We start from the raw sequence: 21885 nt of genomic DNA on the forward strand, positions 1-21885 counted from the left end.
CCGCCTGTGAGCCAGGGGACCTCGCTGAACCTCGGTCTTCCCATCTTTAAACCGGGAATAAGGATCGGTTGAGGATTTGATGTGTTAATATGTGTAAGGTGTGTGGCAGAATGCCTGGCAAGTGGTGGATGCTCAATAAATGTTGTATATTTTGTCATATGCTGTGTCCCGTATCTTTAGGTTATCTTTTTAGGTTGCCCTTCCAGGTAGCGCAAAGTCTAGAAAATTTTAGCATTTTGGTTGTTGTTTGGACTGGATAAGAGTTTACAATTTCCACAGGCCAGGTCCTCTTGAGAGAAAAAAAAGTTGTTTTAAAGCAAATAAGAGCCTACAGCCAGAAGGCATAGTCACTTAGTTCTTGTATAGGTACTTTGTTTTACTTTCAATTAGCTTTTCACTTTTAAATGCCACCCCAGCCTGTGATTCCTTTCTCTTTTCTTAAGTTGATTTGAGAATGCCCCGCTGTGAGAGCTGCAGAGTCCCTACTTTGTTTCCGGCAGAGCCAGGATATAATTTTTATTCTTGTCACACAGTAGCAATTACCATTTTCCTTGTCCCAGCCCCGGGGACTAGGGCTGTGGTCACCAGCCTGCCTCCCTGCGTGTTTACCTTCCACATGTTCAGCATATTTCTGATCCTTAAGTCAGAGTCTCCTTCATTCTTCCTCACTCCTCCTGCGGCCAGTTTCCATTTCCTCAAGTTCCAGCTGACTTTTGAAACACTTTCATCACAGCTTTTAAAAAAATAACTTAAAGCCCTGAGAGCTTAGTAAGTTCAAGCAATTGTGATTTCTTTGTTATTTGTTAAACTTCACTTTCCCCTTGGAAGGAGTGAAGAGCTGCTGTTTTCAAAACCCTCTCCAGGTGCAAAATAATTGCAGTCACAGCTCCAGCGCTGCCTGGGGACCTTTCTGGAGGAGGAATGTGGGTGACGGGGGAGGGTGCAAACTGATTAAAACAGTGTCCTCCCTCCGGAGAGTCAGGGGAAGGAGCCCTGCAGCTCCGCTCATTCTTGTTGACATTGTGTTGGGTGAAAACTAAACGAAACCTGCTCACTTCTCTGCTTTTATTCTTAGGTAGGTTCATAGTTTCCACTAAGAATAAAGTTGCAGTTGGTTATGTTCAAAGTAGCAAATGCCTCCTCTGATTTACATCGTGTTTTGAAAAAAAATATTCTAAAGGTGAAAGCGTATACATTTAACACACTGTGGGGAGGTTATGTTTTGAAATCATGTCACCTTTTCAGCGTAACAATTTTATTGATATAATTCACATACCGTGTCACTCGTCCTTTTAAAGGTGCCAGTCAGTGGTTTTTAGTACAGGGACAGAGTACTACGTCTGTCAACACTGATTCCAGAACATTGTACCAGCTGTCATTCTTAGGGTGTGGGTATGAGGAGGAGAGAGGTAAAACACATGTGGTCCAGGCAGGTGCCTCTCCATTGCAGCGTGGGACGGAGGGAGGGTGGACCACAGCCACTCACTTGGCTGGAATTGGGCAGGATCCTGCACACAAGGACAGTTCATTGCTGTGTGTGGAAGTGGCTATGGGCACGGGCAGAATCGTAAGAAATGGTTTGAGATGGGGACACTAGAGGCCCAGAGGCCAAGATCAGACAGCTCTGAAGAAAGGGGACAGCTTGCCAACATCCTGGTTTGCAGCTGGATTCTTGATATGAATAGATTCTTATTTTTCTACAGTCAAGTATAGGCTCCCTGCCATGTAGCAGAGGGTTACAAAGTCCTCTGTGCCATCCATTGTAACAGGGCTGAGACAGGGATGTGGGGGTCAGAACTTCATCATGGACGTAGCCCAGGCATGGCAGGAAAGCCCGCTTGGTCCTGTGGAGTGGTGGTTAGGCCATGCTCAGCACCTGTTGGCTCCGTGGGGACAGCATGTGTGAAGGCTGAGTCAGGGGACACCATGCTGTTGGTTGGGTAGAGCTGACACGGGCATTTGATAGACTGGTGTGTTACTTGGGTGACTTCCTGGCTGTTTCCCTCAGTGGGCTTGGAAAGGGCGGAGGCTGGAGACGGGTCAGTATTGGGAGATGCCTGGATCTAAGCAGTGTGGGAAGAGGCCAGACTTAGCCCATGTGGAGACAGGGTTGTTGGGCTTAGTGACAGCGTGAGAGAGTTTAACAGGGGGCCGGGAGGCGATGGCCTTGTGTCATCAGCTAGCTGAACTCTTTCTTGCACTGCCTGTGAGTAGATGACCAGTTCACACTTCTCTCGCATTTGTCTTGCAGCCGAGAAGGGGAAACTGTTCCCTGCCTTCAGACTGGGGTCTCTTTTCCACTACCCCCACCTCTTCCCAAGGTCTTTGGGTTCAAGCACAGTGAAGAGCAGCCCTTCACAGGCAGGCCTTCAAGGGCCTATGAGCGTTGGCCTGCAACCGAAGAGTCCCTGGTTTGATTCCAGCCAAGGGCACTTGCCTGGGTTGTGGGCTCGATCCCTAGTGTGGGCATGCAGGGGGCAGCCGACCAATGATTCTCTCTCATCACTGATGTTTCTCTCTCTCTCTCTCTCTCTCTCTCTCTCTCTCTCTCTCTTCCTTCCTCTCTGAAATCCATAAAAATACTTTTTTTTAAGTGAAGTGCAATCTGAAATTTGAGGAACAATCATATGTTACATCTTGTAAATTACTGCTTTTAGTTTGTCATTAGCCCCACCTAGCCTACTATCAGGAAGCAAAACTTTTTAGTGTTTCTCCCTCTTCTAGAATGTTCCAAAAGCTCTTTAGGGGAAAGCCCTCCTGCTTCCCCTCTTGATGAGGAGAACCCTGCTGTCCATAGGGTCAGCCATTCTGCTTTTTAAAATTGGGGTTGTAATTCACATACCGCAGTATTCAACATTTTAAAGTGTATAATTCAGTGTGTGTATGTGTGTGTGTGTGTGTGTGTTTTCATTCTTATCACCCCAAAAGGAAGTCCTGTACACATTAGTAGTCATTTCCCTGTCCCTATGCCTCTGGCAACCATGAATCTACTTCCTATCTCTATAGATTTTCCTAATCTGGACAAATTCCTATAAATGGAATTCTACAGTATGTGGCTTTTTGCGTGTGGTCTCTTTTACTAATGTTTTCAAGGTTCACCCACGTGGTAGCCTGAATCTAGCTATTTTTAAAAAATATATTTTTATTGATTTCAGAGAGGAAGGGAGAGGGAGCGAGAGATAAAAGCATCAATGATGAAAGAATCATCGATCGGCTGCCTCCTGCAGGCCCCTTCGTGGGGACTGAGGCTGCATCATGGGCATGTGCCCTGCCTGGGAATTAAACTGTGACCTCCTGGTTCATGGATTGATGCTCAACCACTGAGCCACACCGGTGGAGCAATCTAACAGTTTTTTTTTTTAATCCATAACAACATGACCATTAAAGGAATAGTGACATGGAACATGCCAGCGGTGGGCACAGTCTGCCCAGGGGCAGTGTCCTGTTTCATCTAATGGGTATTGACAGTTTCCTGGCCTGACTCCTTGGTTGGGGGGCTTCATGGCCTCTGGGTCCTACCTATGCTGTCCCATAAACACCAGTGAACTGGACAGCTGATCACAGTCCAGGTGAGCAGAAGCACAGTGAAGATGAAACATAAAGGCCTTCCAAGTGGGAACACTAACCAAACACCGAGGATCTTGGTCCCTGGAGATTTTGAGAACTAAGGTTGTTTCCCAGTAGTCAGGATGTTCGCCTTATAGATGGGTCCAAAGATGGGGGCTTCTGGGACTATATAGCACAGTCCCTTAGATGGGTGTATTTCGTTATGACTGTGATCATAATGAAAACTCATTCTTTGCCCAGCGACCCTGCACACACGAGGGCATCCAAAGTTTTACCGAAGAATATTCACTTTCTTTACTCATGATAGACACTGGCATTTTCTGTTATGTTTTATTTTGTGAGAAACTGTTTTTTCCATCTCACCAGTGGGTCACAGTTTACAATGTCAGAATGCAGCCTTGGAACCCATACACCATACAGTAGGAAATGTTTAGAAAGAATTAAGCGCTGGCACTACATTAATAGCTGGGACTACCGAGTACCTGCCTGTGTTTCCTAGGGCTGCTGTGATGCGTTACTACCCCTGGGGAGCTTTCAGGCACAGACACTTGTTCTCCAGGGAGTCTGGCATCAAGGTGTTTGCAGGCCACCTTCCTCAGAGGCTCTGGGGAGACCCTTCCTTCCTTACCTCTTCCACTTCTAGAAGGTGGCCCTCGGCGTTGTCCCTTTGGCCTGTGGCTTCATCTCTAGTCTCTGCCTCCATATTCACTTGACTTCCTCTTCTCTGTGTGTGTCTTTCTGTGTCCAAAACTCTTCTCTTACAGACACACCAGTCGTTGGATCTAGGGCCCACCCTAAATTCAGGATGATTTCATCTTGAAAGACCCTAATTCCAAATAAGGCCACAATCTGAGGTTCTGAGTGGACAGAAATTTGGGGGGCACCCTATTCAATCCACCAGGAATCTTCTCTAATAACTGGTACTCATTCCTTAGGTTCTTTTTATTTTTCCTCTTTTTAAACTCAATCTTTTTTTAAAAAAAAAATATTTTTTATTGAATTCAGAGAGGAAGGAAGAGGGAGAGAAAGATAGAAACATCAGTGATGAGAGAGAAACATTAATCGGCTGCCTCCTGCACTCCCCCACTGGGGATCGAGCCCACAACCCAGGCATGTGCCTTGACTGGAATTGAACCTGGGACCTTTCAGTGCACAGGCCGATACTCTATCCACTGAGCAAAACCAGCTAGGGCTCTTAGGTTCTTTTCAACACATAGTTCTTTTCACATATTTTAAAGTTAAAATAAGTGTTCAACTTAGGCTTACTCTTGGGAACCCAGTAAGTCAAGAGAGGAAAGGGGAGAAGATCTTAAGAAGAACTAGCTTCTTGTTTGAAAAGCTTCTAAATGTGATGTGTCGCTAGGCAAACATCACAGAGGACACTTACACAAACCCAGGTGTGCAACCTACCACAGGCCTAGACTACTGCTCCTCGGCTACAGCCTGTACTGTATATTACTATACTGCATACTGTAGGCAGTTGCAACATAACGGTAAGTAGGTATGTATTTAAACAGACCTAAGGGTAGGAAAGGTAAAGTAAAATACAGTATAAAAGATCAAAAATGGGCCCAGTAGTTGAGCATCGATCTATGAACCAAGAGATCAGTTTGATTTCCAGTCAGGAAATACGCCTGGATTTCGGGCTTGATCCCCAGTGTGAGGCATGCAGGAGGCAGCCAATCAGTATTTCTCTGATCATTGAAGTTTGTATCTCACCCTGTCCTTTCTCTGAAATCAGTCAGTCAATAAAAGATAAAAAATGGTGCTCCTGTAAAGGGCACTTACCATTGGAGCTCGCAGGCCTGGAAGTTACTCTGAGTGAATCGGTGAGTGAGGGCGAGTGAGTGCGAAGGCCTAGGAGCCTATTGCATGCTACTGTGGACTATAAAAATGGGACCCTTAGGCTACACGACATTAAGCCTTTGTTAATCCTCCCTCTGAGGATATTTTTCCATTGCTTTTGAGAGAGGGAAAGACAGAGAGAAATACCCATGTGAGAGAAACACGTCAATTGATTGCCTCTTGCATGCACCCCAAGCAGGGCTTGGGCTGTGGAGGAGCCGCAACGAAGGTATGTGCCCTTACCTGGAATTGAACATGGGACCCTTCGGTCTGCAGGCTGACTCTTTATCCACTGAGCCAAACCGGCTAGGGCAGACTACCCTACATTTATAAAACAACCTGAGATTAAATCAAGCGCAAAAGAAAAGGATACCATCAAGAGACAAGTATTATGTCCTGTACATAATTGCATGTGCTATACTTTTATACCACAAGCAGCTCAGTAGGTTGGTTTATGCCAGCATCACCACAAACTTGTAAGTAATGCATTGCACTGTGACATCATGATGGCTACAGTGCCACTAGGTGATAGGAATTTTTCAACTCCATCATATACGAGACCATGGTCATGTATTTGGTCTGTCATTAACCATTATATGGCATGTGACTGTATAAAAGCTGCCTGTCAAATGTTTGCCTGTACTCTATATTATAGAGTGCATTAAAATACCACTTTCACCAAATACAAAAGTTTTATAGACTTTAAGGGGGAAGGGGAGGAATGTCCTGTCTGTCTAGCCCTGCACATGACTGTTTTCTTCCTGACCTTGAGACGTGAGTTGTAAAATAAATTCAGGGTCACACCTTTGCAGTTCTAAAAAGAATGCTAACGAAGGTCTTTGCAAGGTTCTGGCATTTTCCTAATGTAGGAGCTGGTTGCTGATCTCCCTTAACAGTTCCAGCGAGCATCCTTAGGATTGTAGGGATTTAGAGATACCCGGAAACCACCTCGTACCTATTTGCCACCAGCATGCGTCTTTGGGCCTCTGGAATCCAGCAATGACTTCACAGGGTCAGTCACCACTTTACTCCATTCTCTCTGCATGCCAGGGATTAGACGGGGCACTTCCCATGAGCCCAGCAGGCTGCATTTTGATTGTTGGGAATGTTCCTCCTTCCAGAACAAACCAATTAGATACAGTTATGAGGGATCCGCAGACTTTTTCTGTAAAAAGCCAGTAGTAAATACGTGAGACTTTGCAGACCACAGTCCTTGTCACAGCTACTCCACTGGAAAGAGCGGCCCAGACCACACGAAAACCAGTGGGTGTGGCTATGTTCCCATAAAACTATTTACAAAGCAGGTGGCTTGCCCCTATAAACCCCATGGTTGTTACCATTCTGTTTCCAGGGCCGTGACTCTGACCTTGTGAGGTTGGTGAGAAACACAGGTGAAGGGGACAGGTGTGGGTTAGCACTTAGAACTCCCTGTGGAGGATCCTTTCCCAGCCCCAAGGACACGGGTACAAGCCCGGTTGTCTTTTTACAGAAACGCATTGCCCTTGACTAATTTCCCAGGCCATTGAAGGCAAACAGGTTCTTTCTGGCATTGTTGTGCGTGTTTTTCTTTCCTGCCTTCCGCCTTTAACTGAATGCTTTTTATCTGCTGAAAGACAAACCCACAGGCCCCTGTCCAGTGTTTGATTTCCTCTGCCCTTCTTACAGCCACCTCTGCTGACATTTGCTCTTTATTTCTCCCATCAGAGGTTTGTTTTTTTTTAAAAAGGAATAAGGCCAGTTGGGGAAGATTGCAGATGAATAGTAGCTGAATTAGTCTGTTCAAAATCATTTATTTTCATTAAAATGTTTCTCGACCACGTCATTTTGATTTCTGTACAGTCAGTTGAATTAACATAATTATTTTTAAATGCCTGAGAGGAAGGTCAGCTGCCCTTCCTAGCAAGGCTATCGGGGGCGGGGCGAGGAATGTCTTACTGGGTCCCAGCAGTTCAGCATCTGGCCTGGTGCCCAGAGTCACGAGAAGCACTCACAAGGCCAGCGCTTTTAATGGGTCGGACCTGCCTGTGTGTGATGTTGAAGGTGCCTCCTGTCTGACACCAGAAAACAGTGTGAAATCCAGCAAGGGGCCTGCAGGTGACCTCAGGGACAAGCCTGAACTGTGCAGGGCGTCTGCTCTTTTGCACGTTCTTTTTCAGGTATGTTAATAAGGAAACAACCCTGAGCTCTTGTTTATCACTCACCTTCCGCTCTTGAGGCCACACCTCTGTCCTCCTGTCCGGATTTGTCCCACTTCAACTTGTCATCAAAATGCTGTTTCCACTGGTGGTTGATGTCACCCTGTGGAAGTGATTCTTGCAAGATCGGCCTCTGCCAGCCCCTTGTGTGGTTGTTAAACTTGTTCATCAGAGTGACTCGAAAGAAACATCAAATGGAGCCGATTCCGTTCCCATATTATCCATTAACCATTCTTCTGAATTGCTAAGGCAGTTTTGGGGAGTGGATGCTAAGAGGCATAGACAGGGACCTTCCAGCCCCGTGTGTTAGAATTAGTCTCTGGGGGGGGGAGGGGGGGGGTGGAGAAAGAAAGAAAAAAAATATATATATATGTATATATATATATTTTACAGAGAGGAAGGGAGAGGGATAGAAAGTTAGAAACATCGATGAGAGAGGGGGAAAAAATCGACCAGCTGCCTCCTGCACACTCCCTACTAGGAATGTGCCTGCAACCAAGGTACATGCCCTTGACCGGAATCGAACCTGGGACCCCTCAGTCTGCAGGCCGACGCTCTATCTACTGAGCCAAACCGGTTTTGGCAGAATTAGTCTCTTGATGAACCTCCTCAATCCTGTCACTCAGGACAGTTGTCATTAAAGAAAGTGGAAAGAAGTTCTTAAGGCTGTTTTGCCGGTCTGTCATGGGGAATGTCCTGTTTGTGGGAAAAGTCTCAATGCATCATGGCTGTGGAGTAGCCATTCAAGTCTCCTGAAGCATTGCTTATACCTCTCTCCCTCTCCCTCTCCCTCTCTCTCTCTCTCTCTCCATTATTAAGTGTCTAGTTCAGTGGCATTAGTGCCTTCACATAGCTGCGCACCCATCCCCACCATCCATCTCTGGAACTTCCTCACCTTCCCACTTGAAAACTCTGTCCCGTAAATGCTGACTCCCCAATCCCCAGCCCTGGCACCCATCCACTTTCTGTCTCTGAATTTGACTCCTCTAGGACCCCATATGAGTGGAATCACACATCTGTTCCTTTGTGACCGGCTTATTTCACTGAGCATAATATTTTCAAGGTTCTTCTATGTTGTGGCAGGTGTCAGAATGTCCTTTTTAAGGCTGAATCCTATGCACCACATTGTTTATCCATTCATTCGTCAATGGATGCTTGGATTGTTTCCACTTTTATGAATAATGCTTCTGTGAACCTGGATATACCAGTATCTGTTTGAATCCCTGCTTTCAGTTCTTTTGGGTCTACACTCAAAAGTGGAATTCCTGGGTCATATGGTAATTCCTTGTTTGACATGTATTTATTTATTTATTGAAATCCTTACCTGAGGATATTTTTTCCATTGATTCTCAGACAGAGTGGAAGGGGAAAGGCAGGGGGAGCGAGAAACATCTCTGTGAGAGAGACATCAATTGGTTGCCTCCTGCATAAACTCCAACCAGGACCGAGGATCAAACTCACAACTGAGGTACATGCCCTTGGCCAGGAATTGAACCTGTGACCCTTTGGACCATGGGCTGATGTTCTAACCACTGAGAAACCCAGCCAGGGCCCATGTTTGACTTTTTGCAGAATCACCAAGCTTTTCCACAACAGCTGCACCATTTACATTCCTACCAGCAATATATGAGGTTGCCAGTTTCTCTACATCCTCATCAACACTTATTTTCCATTTTTTTAATTATGTCATCTGGATACACCAAAGTAGTGGATGCATAAATAAGTGGAACAACAAATGGATCTTTTTCTCCTTCCCTCCCTCCTTCATTTCCTTCTCCCTCTCTAAAGTCAATACATAAAAATTAAAAGAAAAAATTGTGTCGTGCTTTTAGGTATGAGGTGGCATCTCGTTGTGATTTTCATTGCATTTTCCTAATGATTTGTAGAGTTTAGCATCTTTTTACATGCTTTTGGCCATTTGTATGTCTTTGGAACAATGGCTATTCAAGCCCTTTACTCATTTTTGAATTAGATTGTTGTTTTTTATCATAGAATTCAAATGTAAGAGTACCCAGCCCAGCTGTGTGGCTCAGTGGTTGAGCATTGACCTATGAACCAGGATGTCACAGTTTGATTCCCAGTCAAGACATATGCCCAGGTTTTGGACTCAGTCCCCGGATGTGTGTATGTGAGGAGGCGGGGGGTGGCATGTACAGGAAGCAGCTGATCAATGATTCTCTCTCATCATTGATGTTTCTCCTTCTCTGAAATCAATATACTGTACATACATATATATATATATATATATATATATATTTTTTTTTTTTTTTTTTTAAAGAGTTCTCTATACTAGTTGCATCTGACATGATAGGATCTTGAAAGAACTTAAAAACAAGTCTCAGATACCTACAGCCTTTGACATCTCGAGGCATACCACCAGAAAGCTGGCATCTGGTGAGTGTGGTCCCAGGCCCAAGAAGGAAGCAGAATTGGATGTAGTGTCCCAGCTAGAGACGGCCCACTTGTCATCCTCCTGTCACCCTGAAGAATGGAGGTGTTAAGGAGGCAGCTGCGCTCATGAGCGTTAAAACCAGCGAGAATCACCAGGAAGAAATCCTGCCACATCAGCCTCGTTTCCCCTTCGGACAGGCGGTGACATCTGGCCCAGGAGATCAGGGAGACGGGAACATGTGGGATGGGAGGCACCTAATTGTCCCCCAGTGTTCCCGGGGCAGGAGGAGAAGCCCACAGGAATATTGGGTAATTCTGAGCTGATCATTCTTCAGCCAGGCTCACACTGAGTTGGATAAAAGTTCCCAAAGGGTGTTGATTAGGGGACTAACGTCAGGTCAGAGGTGGACCACCCAGGTTCCATCCTCCGCTCATCCTCATGGCTGTTTACCGTGTGATTTAGAAAGACCTTTGGGAATGGACTTACCAGAGCTGCTGGCACCTGGGGTGGCCTTCTTCTCCGCGGCACAGAATGAGGACCGGGAAACCTCAGGACTGAGCGCACTGGCTGCAGCCAGCAGGGTGTTTCCATCCCCTGCCTGGTCTGAGTCGGCGCTCCCAGCTGGCAGTTCTCGGGGGCCCTCCGGTGGCTGAGTGCCAGCAGCATTCCCCCAAAAGCAGCTCTCAGAAATGTTTCCGCGCTTTGCCAGATGTGCCTTGGGGAACAGGATCGCCCCCTGTTGAGAACCACAGGTCTAACAAAGCAGCTGTGTGAGTGTGAGATGATGAAATAGGACCAGTGACAGCCTATGAGAAAGCAACTCAGAGATTTCAGTTGGTAATAATATCAACAATAATAACAGTTTGAGCCAGTGGTTGTGAGATACCAGTCCTCCCCCCCACCACAAAACATAAAAGTTAAAAGAATGCAGTTAGGCTGTTCTGGTACCAAGACCACTTGCAACAAGCAGGGACCTAAGAACAGTTAATTCCATGCCTTATCAATAAGGCTCATCCCACTCAGCCAGTCCCCAGGCAGCTCTGCAACAGTCTCTCTGCCCCCGGAATCTCACCTCCTCCTTGGCTCAGATACCTCCTGTGCCCAAATGTCCATCCCTCGTCTCAGCCTCTCCTGGCGCCACGCTCCCACGTTCAGCTGCCACCTGCCATCGCCCTGCGTCCTCTCGGGCAGCTTCGGTGGCTGAGATAGAAACGAGACTCGCCACCGCCCCATCTCCCAGTCTGGCCTGCCCTTCCCAGGTCGCCGTCCGGTCCTGTCCCCTACATCTCCCTGCAGCCCTCCCCGTCCACCCCGACTGCAGCCACTGTTTCCAGGGGCAAATCTGACCGAATGCCTGCGCGGAAACCTCTCCAGCTTCGTTTCAGTGGTGAACTGTGAACTCCCGTTTGAGTCACTCGACAAGCCCATGCCCCGTGGAAGGGGAGCAGAGGGGCGGGGAGTGGCGGAGGGGCCGCGGCGGACATCTCCGTCTGCCTCCTTGCTTCAGATCCAACGGAAACAAGGGTCCTTCCGCTGGAGCACTCGGGCCGCACTGTCAGTTTTGTGCTGTTGGCGATCTCATTGAAATTGGTGCCGAAGCTCCGGCTAGCACTCCGGAGCACAGGAGGACCAGGGTGCCTCGTAGAGAAAACACTGTGTTAGACAGACTTCATTCATGTCTCAGCTATCCTGCTGTTGGCCATCAGTTCAGGGTGAATGAATCAACAGTATATATTAAATGAGGCATCTTTCAACCAGAACACGCGGAGCACAGTGATGTGTTGATGGGTTGATGGGTTGACCAAAACATGACCCTGGATTCCCTCAGGAGCAGTGGCTCGGGATTTGCCAGTTCAGTGTTCCCAGCCACTTTATAGACACAGCTACTGAGATGATGAGCATTAACTCTCCGTCGTGTACACGATGGGGGTGGTGCTAGGAGGAAAATAAAACCAGAGGGGCGTGTGTGTGTTGGGCTCGTGTCCTGGGGCCTCTGAGGAAGGAAGTGGGGGGCAGGCTGAAGGAACTGTGACTGCAGGAGCCCAGCGGGGTGTCTGTGTTTGGGGGACATGGATGAGGCCGAGGTGGCTGGAGCCAGGAGCGGGGAGATGAGAGCAGGGAGATGGGCCAGAGGCCAGCTGACTGTAAGGTCTCATAGCAAACAGGTTGGGCTTTGTGGGCCACTTCCATCTCTGTCACATATTATTTCTCTCCTTTTCTTTACAGCCTTTTAAAATGTAGAGCATAGTCATGCCTCGCAAAGATGCTGGATTTGGCCTTGGGCCACATTTTGTCATTCCCTCCCGGAGGCTCTGGAGGGAGATGGGAGCCTGGCGGACCCTTGGTCAGGGGAGGAGCCTATTGGCTTGGTGTTCCCGGCATCGTCTGGCAGCTGCTTGGGAGTGAGCAGTCGTATAGATAGGCAACACTGATGCTTACATCATGACAGATCTATTCCAGAATGTTCTCCATCCATTACAGCCACCTTCTGAAGAGGGAGCTTCTGTTACACCCATTCTACAGATGGGAAAATGGAGGCAGGGAGCAATTAAGTCATTAGTTCAGGATCTCATAGGATGGGACTTGAACCTGAGGGGCCTAGCTCCAGCTCCTGTATTCCTAATGTTGCCCTGAACTGCCTTGAACTGTTTGCCAGTAAAGTAAGGACTGTGTTGGATTTAGAAATGTGGAGAAGAGGGAGGGCCATCTGATCCTTGTGGATTCGAGGAAGAAAGAGGGAAAGAGGACGTAGAGACAGTGTGGAGAGGGGGAGTTCTTTGAGTTTCTACAGATACAGATGGTCCCTGACTTACGGTGATTTGATTTAGGATTTTTCAACTTGACAATGGTGCGCAAGCAATATGCATACTCCGAGTCTTGAATTAGGATCTGGAGATACATGCATGGTCCGATACACTTCTGTGGCGCTGGGCAGCAGCGTGAGAGGTTTGCCCAGAGGACGGGCTGAGTTGTGATGTAACTTACAATGGATTTATCAGGCATAACCCCATTGTAAGTCGAGCGGCATCTGTACTTGTTTGGGGGGGTCTTTGCTGCAGTAGTGGCGAGGTCTCCTGCCCAGCGTCTCCACAGCCCAACAGTCCAGCTTCACAGCACAGACTGTCACACTTCCCATTGGCCAGAAGCTTCGTGAAACAGGCCAGGTCTGCCTTGTACTCCAGCTGCTGGTGAGCGTACTGGGGTCTGGGTCCTCAGACCTGTAATGTCTATTCAGCACATCTCTATTGGGCACCATGGTGCACTGGGAACACACGGCCCTCGAGTTGTGTTTGACACCCAGACACGACACTCACTTCCCAGGCAAGGTGCCCTACTCCGCATCACTCCATTGTCTCTCCATGTTCATGGTGGCCCTGCCCCATTCTCTCGTGAAACCACTGCTCATCTGCGTAGGGCCCTTCCCTCATGCCGGCAGCACAAGCCCTGGTCATTTAGCCAAGGCTGTGGCCTGTTTGGGTGGCCACTCCCACCCCTCACCTGCTGCCTGCGTGTCTCCCCACACCTGATTGTCTGCCTGGCTTTGGTGTGAAGCCCAGACTCCCCGGCCTGGTGGTGCCCCTCTTTGGGATACAGGCCCCCACTGGCCTCATCTCGCCAGTGTTTAAACCCTGAACCCCAACCACACTGACAGGCAGCACGGACCTCAGAGTCCCTGGGTGCCCTTGGCCAGCTGGCTTTGGGGTGAGGCCAGAATCCCTCGGGGCCACTCTCCTCTACTCCCCGCCCCCACAGCCTAGGCCGCCGCTGCTTCCTTTACCTGTCACTGCTGACTTTAATTGCACTGCCTCACTGAACCTTGACCTTCTCGAGGGCAAGGTCTGGTGCCACTCATCCAAGGGTGTTAGCATTGCCTTGTATCAGTGCTGTCAGCCTGCTCCTGGGCACACAGCTCTGGTCCCTCCAGGGCGGGCATCCACAGGTGAGGGCTACGCCCATTCTTGGCTCTTTCACTTTAAAGACAATCTGCCATTGAGGGACTATCTCGTCGGTTAAAGAAAAGAAGTCTCTACGTAGACTGTGTGGCTGCTGGACTCTGATGGAAGGTGGGGCAGGAGATGGTCAGGAAGTGGCTGTTAACCCTCACGGCTCACATCTCAGTGAACTGAACGCTGTGTGCTGACCCGGCTCCCCCCAGCCTGGGTTCCCTGCAAGCTGACCTCTCAGCCCCTCTTCTCCTTGGGCCTCGGGGGGATCCTGCTGCCCTGGCTGATCTCACAAGGATAACGCTCCTCCGTACCTGCCCACAGACATTCCCGCCCTCGGCCCCAACGTGTGGGCCTTCCTGGCAGTCTTTTTTTTAATACTTTTAAATTGATAATCCTATGTTTTGTTGTCCACAATGTTGTTTATTTTAATGAATAGTTCACGTGTGCTGGAAAAAATGTGAATTCTGCTGTTGTTGGGTGGACTGTTCTACAAATATAAAGGAGGGGACACTGGTGGTGTCATTTGTAATCCCCAAGATCTCCCTCAGGCTCTACAGACCCAGAATTCTCTTTTTAAATATATTTTATCGATTTTTTACAGAGAGGAAGGGATAGGGATAGAAGAGTTAGAAACATCGATGAGAGAGAAACATCTATCAGCTGCCTCCTGCACACTCCCTACTGGGTATGTGCCCGCAACCAAGGTACATGCCCTTGACCGGAATCGAACCTGGGACCTTTCAGTCTGCAGGCCGATGCTCTAGCCACTGAGTCAAACTGGCCAAGGCGGGAGGGTTCTCATTTTCTTTTCCTTTTTAAAAAATATATTTTTATTGATTTCAAAGAGGAAGGGAGAGAGAGAGAGAGAGACAGAAACATCAATGATGAGAATTACTGATTGGCCGCCTCCTGCACACCCCCCACTGGGGAATCAAGCCCACACTCAGGCATATGCCCTTGACCGGAATCAAACCCAGGATCGAATTGAACCCAGGATCGAATCTAGCCATTGAGTAGCCAAACCGGCAAGGGCTAGATTCTCATTTTTAATAACTCTTAACTTCAAAGCTTTGGGGGGGAGTGGGGAGACTGCCCACTTAATTATTTTATTGGTAAATAAGGTATGTCTCTAATTAATGTCTATTACTAAGATGGCATTTCTCTAAGTTATTCTTGTTTAATAATGTTAAGAAGGTGCCCTGGCCAGTGTGGCTCAGCGGGCTGGGCGTTGTCCTGCATCTCAAAGTGTTGGTGGTCCAGTTCCTGGTCAGGGCACATATCCGGGTTGCGGGCTTGATCCCTGGTAGGCAGTATACAGGAGACAACTGATCAATGTTCTCTTCACATTGATGTTTCTCTCTCTCTTTCTCCCTTCCTCTCTCAAAAAATCATAAAAATTCTTTAAAACTAAGGCAAACTGCTTAGGTGAGTCATCCTTGGGGTGAAAAGAACAAGGTGGAAGGAACATTCTTGGGCACAGATCCAGCCAGCTGCACACAGAGATTCCTGGCCGATGAGAAACAGCCCCATGAAACACTGATAAGGGCACAGGAAAACATGTCGCCGATGCCTCTATTACCTGAATCTGATGCCTCTTGGTTAATAGCAGTACCAGAGCAAGCTTCAAATGTGAAGGAGGGAACATTAAAACAAAGTGAAAATTAACCGTATTCTAACCACCTCTTACAACTGTCTCTGGCCCCGCCTTTATTTGCATGGGTGTGCGTGTTTATGACCACCGTGACTTCAAATGCTGCCCATGTTTCACCGTGCTGTGGTCCTTGTAAATGCTGTTTAATCATTTGCCTTCCAGTTGCATACACAAGTCTCAGAGAGACAGAATTATGGAGGCAAAGGTTAGGTATGATCACCAGACTGCTTTTCCAAAGTGCTGCCCAGACTAGTACATGGTCCAGGGCGTGTGGAAGGCTGGCCTCTGTGCAAGTGATGGGCTGCAGGCTGGAGTGCCCCGTGGGGTGAATCTCTAGGGAAAGGTGTGGGGAGGGGGTGGATCGGAGAGAAGACTCGGGAGATGCCGAAGGCAGGCTCCCGTTACAGGCAGCCCACAGAGCGCAGCTCCTGAGACAGGCTGGGCACCAGGAGGCCTCTTCAGGCAGAGGCTCCCTGGCTGGGGTGAAGGGACTGCAGGGGTGCTCGGGGTGCGGGGGACAAGTGTGGGTTGAACGGAAGACATACCTCCAATGCCAGAAGGCGCAATCTCTAAGATAATGGACGTGAGTGTTCTGTTTTTTTTGTTGGTAGTATTTTTGTTATTTTAAACTTTTCCTTTCAAAATCACTATAGATTCACAGTTAATTCAAAGGTGGGTACAGAGGAGTGACATGTCACCTTAACCCAGTTCTCCCCAATGCTTACTTTTTAGGTAACTGTATAGGATATCAAAACCAGCAAGTTGTCATGGGGACAGTGTGTAATCTAGTTCTGTGTGCAAAATGAAATCGCACGTGCAGGTTCCCATCACCATCACCGTCAAGATCAGGACTATTCCATCATTACAAAGATCACCCTTGAACTTGAACTTTATGATCACACCTGTTCCCCACCATCACTAACCCCAGGCAGTCGCTTATCTGTTCTCCATCTCTGTAATTTCATTTTCCTATTTCAAGAATGTTCTGCATCCCAGGCCAGTGTGGCTCCATTGGTTGAGCTTTGTCCTGTGCACTGAGATCACTGGTTCGATTCCCTGTCAGGGCACATGCCCAGGTTGTAGCCTCTATTCCCAGAAGGGGGCGTGCAGGAGGCAGCTGATCAATGTTTCTCTCTCCCTCTCCCTCTCTCTAAAACCAATAAGAATATATATATATATATTTATATATTTATTTATTTATTTATTTATTTATTTATTTTTTAGGAAAGAATGTTCTATAAATGGAATCATGCAGTGACTTTTTGCTGAGAGGTGTTCCATGGGCCACAGTTTATCTGACCATTTGCCCTGTGAAAGACATCTAGGTTGTTCCGGTTTGGAGCTATTAAGAATAAAGCTGCTACCAACAGTTGTGGACAGGTTTTTGCCTAGACACAAGTTTTGCATTTCTGAGATTAATACTGAGGGGTGCAGTTATTTTGTTTTCTTTACAAACTGCCCAAGTGTTTTCTGAGCGGCTGCACCGTTTTATATTCCCACCAGCTACATGCGAATATTCCAATGTCTCCACATCCTCGCCAGCATTTAGCGTCGTCACTGTTTTTTATTCTCATCGTTCTGTTTGTGATAACTCGAGGTGCTTTTAATTTGCATTTCTCTAATGGCCAGTGATGTGGAACACCTCTTATACTTTCTGGTCATCTATTTACTTCAGGGAAATGTATCTTCATCTCTTTTGCTCATTTTCTAAATGGGTTGTTTGTACGTTTACTCTTGAGTTTTGAGAGTTCTTTGTTAGATGGGTGGTTTGCAATATTCCCTCCTCCCCCTAGCTTATCATTTATCCTCTTCACAGGCTTTTCCACAGCAAAGGTTTTAATTATGATGAAGTCAATTTATAGACTTTAAAATGTGGACTGGGCTCTTGGTGTCATATCAAAAAACCCTTCAATATCTAAGCTGTAGTTCCTGAAGATCTCCTGTTATCTGTGGAAAGTTTTATAATGTTACATTTTCCAAATAAATCTGTGCTCCATTCTGAGTTCATTTTTGTGACAAGCATGAAGTTTAGGTTTATTTTTATGCTTACAGACATGGGCGTTGTTTTTCTTGCTACCCATAGAGTAATACAGAATATGGTTTTGTGGTATTGTACAGTTGACCCTTGAACAATATGGGTTTGGACTGCATGGGTACATTTAAGTATATTTTTGAGATTTTCTTACTACCGTGAAGCAATTGTGTCAATTACAGGAGACCAGAGGTCACCAACCTGTGGTTCGTGGACACTGGTGGTCTGTGAGGTCCGAAAGGTTGGCCACATAAAGCAATCATATTGCTGCTGCTTCATTATCAGTGCCTGACTGTTACACATGTAAATAAATATGAGTGCCTTTTGCACAATATCTTTTCATGTTTGAGGTCTAGTCTTTGTGATACATAGAATATCTACAGTGTTTCTGTATCACATAGGACAATATTGATGGTGGTGCTGACAGATAATTTATCTTGTAAGCAGACAATATAAACTTATAGTATGGATAAATACAGTACAGTGCTGTAAATGTATTTTCTCTTATGATTTTCTCAATGACATCTTTTCTCTAGTTTGCTTTATTGTGATAATACAGTATGTAGTACATAGAACACACACAATATGTGTTATACAACCGCTCATGTTATTAGTGAAGCTACTGTCAACAGCAGGCTATTGGTCGTTAGGTTTTGGAAGAGTCGAAAGTTCTATGCAGATTTTTTACTGCCGGGGTCAGCACCCCTAACCCCACGTCGCTCAGTGAATGGCATACCCGCATGTCCTGTATGATGATTATGCAAAAAATATGTTTACTATTAATATTATCCTTTTGCTATTTGTGAGAGATTTTTCAACACAAATCCCCAATCATCATTACTAAACATTATTTTTCAACTTATAAAACTATTTATACCAGCAATTAACTGTGGATTATTTCTACTTTTATACCTTTTTGTGGTTTTTTAAGTTTTCTGCACACATAGACAAGCAGATACCAGTTTTTTAAACGATATTCACTTGGTTTGCCATATTTGGGGAGCACAGGGCTCGTGTGCTTTTTATTGGGTAAGATCGGGTTTAGAAAGAGTGTTCTTTCTGGCTCACGTTATCTGCTAAGCCACCAGATACCCTTTTTTCCTTTGTGCCCCAAAACATGGGGTTATGGTGTTTTTCTCCTCCTATAGTTTTACTCTTTGTTATACCACCTTGCTTGTGTGACATCAAAATGAAGCAGATCAGAGAAATCAATGAGTCATCTTGGCATCGATTTAGTCTATTCTCAGGTGTCAGAAAAGACGGGGACTGTGAACTGAAAACTTCATCTTGTATCAGAGCTTCTTAATTGTCTCTCTAACACTTACCCATAGCTCAAGCTTGCTAGAACTCTCCAGAGACCAGCGACGACGCTGTCAGCCTGAAAGAAAGTTTGTTGAGATAAAGAATGGGGGCAGGGCGGGGTATACAGGCCCTCACTGCCTGTGAGAAAAGGAGCAGTTATTTCGAAGCCACGCCCTGGGAACAGCTGTCCTGCCTAAAAGTGCGGCTTGTCTGGCCCTTTTGTGTGGCTTTTTGCAGAAAACGGCAGAACCTCTGTGCCAAGGTCCAGCTGCCCTCCAGAGATGGTGCCAGCTGCTTTTCCATCAAACAGCAGGGAGACTCTGCCATTTAGAATATAAATTCTCGTTGAAAGTCAATTTTTCTAGAAGCCAGTGTGTTTTGAGATGATAAAGGACCATTTAAAACCAATCAAGATGATCACTTGATAGGCCAAATTAAGCTTTCTCAAAAAATGACTTTCAAAGGATTTGTAGCTATTAAATCTCATTGCTGTTTCTAACGAGGGTCCTTAGAATTCCTACAAAGGCTAATGGGGTCGTGTTTGTGTGTTAGAGGGGAAGGAGTGTGACCTGACGGACTCACGGTCACAGGCGGAGCATAGCTGCGCTGGAAAGTGCCCCCGAACCTGACCGTGTTGTGGAGTCCGTTGTCAGGCAGGACCCTGGTGTCTGTCACACGGCTCGGTCTCATTTGCTCGGAGACTCCTCTTTGGTTCAAGAAACGAAGCTAAAACAGGCTTTAAAAGATCCCGGGAACAGGCTGCCATCTGTGTGTGTCGCTGAGACGGGGGGGTGTGTTTTCCTCCATTTTCACTGTCACGTCTTACCGGTCCCTGCTGCTCCCTGGCTCGGTCAGGAACGGCTCAGTGTGCGGCGATGGGCCTCTCAGCGGGGGCAGACAGTGCTAATGAGGCTCTGGAGGGTGTCCGCGGCCCTGCAGACAGCGGGGGCAGCGCTCACTCACCCTGCCCATCTGTCCCAGCGTGCCTGTCTGGGTTAGGAAAGCATGATAGCAGGACACACGCGTGTTTCTGTCTCACAAACACAAGCATGATGACTGTGTGTTAAACTACAAACCAAACGCCATGTTCCCCTGCAGAAGGCTGGCTGGTCCTCACCAGAGTTTATCCGTTTAATTCTCATTCCATCCAATTCACCCATTTAAATGTTCAATTCAGGGCCTTTTAGTATAGTCAGAGTCAGTGCAATTAATTTAGGACCCAAAAAATAACACACACCCACCCTCCAGTCTTCCCCAGACCTAGGCACCTCTTACTCTACTTCTGCCTCTGGGTTTGCCCGCTCTGCACACTTCCTGTAAAGTGGTCTGTGGCCGACCCTTCCCTCAGCATATTTCCAAGGTCCACCCTCATTGTGGCAAGTATCTGGGCCACAGCGAAGCCCGGGGTCTGAGGGAGAAAGGGAGGGGGAACCTGAGCCAGGGAATACCTGCGGTCTCCCCGGGGAGGAGAGGGTGAGGCAGGACCGACGGCATTTGGACTGGCTCCCGTGAACGGTCCCAGCGGGCTCCGGGGCACAGGGCCTGGGAGATCATGCTTAAGGCAGGCGGGTGGTGGCCCTGAGTGTGAGAGCTCATAGAGGGGGGGGGGGGGGGCTCTGGGCTGGTTGCTTTGCTTATTTATGAATTTAACTCCTGTAGGTGAGTCCTTACACCTCTAGGACTGGCTGCCCCTGGAGTGGGGGCAGTCCTTCAGGTGAGCGGGGCCCCAGATGTCAGACCATCAAAAATACAGAAAAAAGACACCGTTCATACAGCTGATCTCTGGCAGAGATACTGATTCATGTCTTGATCAAGCCGTTATTTCTAAGGCTGCATATGTCACAGAAAGACTCGACTGGTGACTGTATATCTCATTTTAAAAGTCTTAAGTAGCCGAAACCGGTTTGGCTCAGTGGATAGAGCATTGGTCTGCAGACTGAAAGGTCCCAGGTTCGATTCCGGTCAAGGGCATGTACCTTGGTTGTGGGCACATCCCCAGTAGGGGGTGAGTAGGAGGCAGCTGATTGATGTTTCTCTCTTATCGATGTTTCTAGCTCTCTATCTCTCTCCTTTCCTCTGTAAAAAATCAGTTATATATATATATATATATAAAGTTCCCCCCAAATAAAAGGCCATCTCATATACTTTTTGGAAGTGTATGTGTAATGAATTATAAAGAAATCCGTGCTCTGTGGTGTGTGCAAATACAGGTGTTCTAAAATATAACTTCTCATTTAACACAATTTAGTCAATCCTCATTATTCACAGATTCTGTACTTACGAATTCACTTATTTGCTGAAATGTATTTGTAACCCCCAAATTGATACCAGGGGAGAGAAGGGGAGAAAGTCTTTTGCAGACTTGCAGAACAGCCAAAAATTGAGTCGCCCAGCCTGGCCAGTGTGGTCCATTGGTTGAGCATCAGGAGCTTCCCAGTTTGGGCACATGCCCGGGTTGTGGGCTTAATTCCCAATGAGGAGCATGTGGGAGGCAGCTGATTGGTGGTTCTCTTTCATCATTGGTTGTTTCTATCTCTCGCCCTCTCCCTCCTCTCTCTGAAATCAAGAAAAACATTTTTTTAAATGAGTTGCCCAATGTGCATATTCCCAGCGAAGATGGAACAGGCAACACTTTGGCAGTTCATGCTGTAACAAGTGCCCTTTGTGCAGTGTATTTAATGCGGGTATTTCCCTCACTTTGTACTCTTGGCGGTGATCTCACTGTTTAAAATGTCCTGTGAGCAGTACTGTCTAGTGTTCCTGAGCACAAGAAGACTGCAGGGTGCCTTATGTAGAAATTTATAGACATGAGGTACAGTGTTGTTGGGCATAAGTTCAGTGCTAATAGATTGACGTTGTGTTTGAATAAGGTGTCATTTAGCCCGGCCAGTGTGACTCAGTGGTTGAGCATCAACCCATGAACCAAGAGGTCATCAGTTCAATTCCCAGTCAGG

At 47.0% G+C, this 21885-nt stretch overlaps 1 protein-coding gene across 2 annotated transcripts in view; it reads left to right on the forward strand.

The window, feature by feature from the left end:
• Positions 1-21885, forward strand: part of ARHGEF18 (Rho/Rac guanine nucleotide exchange factor 18) — a 79662-nt gene that overhangs the window by 34151 nt on the left and 23626 nt on the right. The gene's annotated exons all lie outside the window — the stretch shown is intronic.

Source organism: Pipistrellus hanaki, assembly GCF_964339955.1.
Source record: "Pipistrellus hanaki genome assembly, chromosome: 5".
NCBI lineage: Eukaryota > Metazoa > Chordata > Mammalia > Chiroptera > Vespertilionidae > Pipistrellus > Pipistrellus hanaki.